Source organism: Perna viridis, chromosome 13 (assembly GCF_037379345.1).
Source record: "Perna viridis isolate PV_CMFRI_1.1 ecotype Kerala chromosome 13, ASM3737934v1, whole genome shotgun sequence".
Taxonomy (NCBI): domain Eukaryota; kingdom Metazoa; phylum Mollusca; class Bivalvia; order Mytilida; family Mytilidae; genus Perna; species Perna viridis.
In genome coordinates this window covers 12,203,435-12,207,128 of record NC_142457.1, presented here as the reverse complement: position 1 = coordinate 12,207,128, position 3,694 = coordinate 12,203,435, and positions in this window count along the sequence as shown.

The following is a 3,694-nucleotide window of genomic DNA, read 5'->3' as shown; positions in this document are numbered from 1 at the left end:
TTTAAACTAAGTATGACCACATCCATTCAACAAAGATAATAAAAATAATGTAATAAGTTGATGACACTTTATCTCAATTAAATCGACTACGCCGACGAAATGTAGCCGGTTTCGGCCTTTTTCCAATATTTTATTTCAACTCTGAAAATACAAATATAAAAATGCTTGTACAACATATAGATAAAAAAAATGATGGTAAATTCAAATAAAGCGCAATGCCAGGTGTTGCTTTTAAAGCACCTTATGATATAAATCATGCAAATAGCAAGACTAACGAAAGGGCATTTCTTAGCATGACCACGAGGCCGATTTCTCAATCGACAGAGTCGTCGTTAAATTAAATTACCGGTGGCACAGTAATATATACATGTATCAATAATATGATATATAATTATATTATACTTCATACAGAAATCTTGAATTCTGATTGGTTAATGGGTAATGAGTTATTTTAGTCTAATCCCTGTACATCTTTATTTGTCCCGCCCCCATCGGACAGTGATTGGTAGATCGATACATACCCTCCTCTAGGATACATGTATATCACCCTCTGACGTCATGATATATATTACTCCCATTTAGGAAATATCACCCCGACGTCACGATATATCAAACTCTCGTATTCAGTATGATATAACATATACTGCCTGTAGTAGAGGGTGTTACGCATCGTATCACACTCCGTTAATATCTCACCCTCGACTTCGTCTCCTGTGATATATTTATCTCGTGTGATACTACAGCGTAACACCCTCTACTACAGGCAGTATGTGTATAATAATAAATAGAACAATTAGTTCATTAGAGTGTCACATATTTGATCATACATAAAAATGCATACATTGTATACATAAAACAGCAAATGCTGGCATTATTCTTAAAAAAATACTTTTAATATCAAGAGTACCAAAATCATCGATAAATGTTTTAGCACTTTCAAACAGTTAAAATAGCATATCATCGTACAAACGACATACGACCATAAAATGTCTTTCACTTTCTACTTCGTTCATGTCACAATTCTGGCACAACCTGTCATCCACTGGAATGCGCGGTCGGGCATTTATTCCTGTCTCAATCGCCAACGGCAGAGATCCGCTACGGAACAGGGGAACAATTCGACGAATGCGTTTAGGAATTTACAGCTTTAAATCTTTCTCAGTTTTAACTCCCGTTTTATATAAACGAAATGTTCATAGTTTGTTCACATTATTGTTGTCATTAAACAGGTCTCCTAGAAATTCATCATTATCAACAGATTTACTGAAAATCGAGTATCACTACAATCAAGTGTAACTAGACCATTCGCATCGATTGTTGGTACAATTTTTTTTCACTTTAGCATGCCAAGTTTTCTGTCTAATCGTAGTTCATTGCTTAATCCTGCGAATTAGACGCATATTATCAGTTTGTAATATTCGACTCAGTAATCAAGTACAAGTTGTTCTCTTATGTAAAACAGGATAATATGTCTATCTTATGTCACTACGAACAACGGTATTTGACGCATTACAAAAATGTAACTTCCTATGGACAAAAACATTTTCGCACTTTGTTAAGAAAGTTTTTGACTGAATACGTTTTAGTTCCCTAGATACTTGAACAATGATATAACTCCGCATAACCAAAGAACCGAACAATTTTGAATAAACTAACGTGCCATACCACCAGCACTGATGAACTTGCCATACAACGCACCAAGTACCCTTCTTGCGGATTTCGAAAGTTCTACTACGGTGTCATACGTTAAATGTCCACGTAGCCACATAATTAAAGGCAGTACAATACACTGAGGTCATTTATGAAAATTTGGTTTCATTTTGTTCAAGTAAAGCTGTTTTTTTAAGCAGTCAGCATTGAATTTTAAGTGTTTTGTCGTAAAATTTCATATTTTTGAAATCCTTGGTGTGTGGAGATTCAAGTCATTTAGTGATTGTGATAAAATCCAGTAGCCATGGTAACATAGTGAAAAAAATATTACTGAGCTTTAGTACAAATCAGGAGTGCCTTTCTAAAACTAACAGCCAAATACCATGTTTTATAAAATATCAGGCACTTAGATACTACCACAGGATGAAAGCAAGCATGAAGTAGGTGGAAAAAGGTAAAAATAATAAAACCCTTTTCGATTCATTCTCACAATTTTAGCTCCAAAAGTTAGTGCGAAATAAGGTATTTTGAAAATCGGCCATCTGATGCCGAGGAGAGAACCTAATACGACACGGAACGGAAACGTTCCGGATACGATTCTTCATTTAAATGACACCGGTTTACCATAACATATATTATATCTGTATGTATAAATGCCTATCTACATTTAAACAAGTTATCCACCGAATTTCAACTTTTAATTTTTAAGTGTTATAACATTTGATGTGGGGGGTGTTAACTTGGTGTGCGAAACAGTGTGCCTTAATGTAATTGTATAGTGCACCCACTTTTAGAAATGTATTTGCACGCTCAAATAAAAAAAAAACATGGAACGGTCATTCTTTTACACCGAATAGTCATCAAACCAAATTTACAAAATACTTTAATGTATTTTTGTTGCTTGTTTGTAAGTTGTTAGTAATATTCCTTTTTGTGCATATATTTATAAGTAGTATTTATTATTCCTAATTGACGGGAACTTAATAATCTTTAGATACATGTACATGTACAATGTATAAGCGCTAGTGGCATTTTTACCTCCTCATGACTGCATTTTGCAAACGGGCAGGTTTTCTAAAGTCACTATATATCCGAGACAGTACGTTTTCTAAAAATGAAATACATCACGGAAACTCCACTTTGTCATTGTTTTACCATGCAAGGGTTGGCCATTTTATGTCGCATTGTTTCACCGAGCGAAAGCAAGGTGTTAAAAATAACGACATAAATGGCCAGCCCCTTGAAAAAACAATAATAAAATGGAGTTACTTAATTTTGATTCTAATAAAACTAGTTTCTTCATATTTTTGAATAGACGCAGCTTGCAAGTTGTACGAAATGTTGGTCGTGTGTTTATCACTTTTGTTTTACCATGGTTGTGATCTAAAGAGCTTTGAAGCACATCATATATGAGCTGTTGTATAGCACTGGGAGAGAATCGTAATCGAGGCCATGACCAATATCGTCATATGCCCAATTCCATATATATATATATATATATATATATATATATATTTTCCATATATATTATTTAAATATAAATATGCATAACTTTATATAACAGTTTAGAAATGTACCATAATGGCTATAACGGTTCAAAACAGAAGCTAGGGTAAATTATTACTCAACGATGAGAGTAAGGTTTGGTTTACATGTAGTTTTTAACGTACGTACAAGTACATGTAGCACTCCAGATAAGAATCATGCAAAATGTAATTCATGGTTGAAGAGGCAACATACATTTGTGTATTTAACATGCGTCTTTTGATATACTCTGTTTTTAAGATATAAAACTATATATCGCATTCCTTTAAAGTTTGGTTCGCTCTTTTCTGTGTAAAATGTTTCACAATTCTTAAGCAAAATAGTATTTCGGGGTGATGCCAATAAATAGTTTTGAGGATGGAAAGGTATGGTAACCTGAAGACAGGCCTATAAAACCATACTATCAATGTACAAGTTTATTGCCTACCATTCCTACTGTTATTGCTAGATTTGTTCTGATGTTTCTTTGAATTATATATGGCTGTAATCACTCGATATG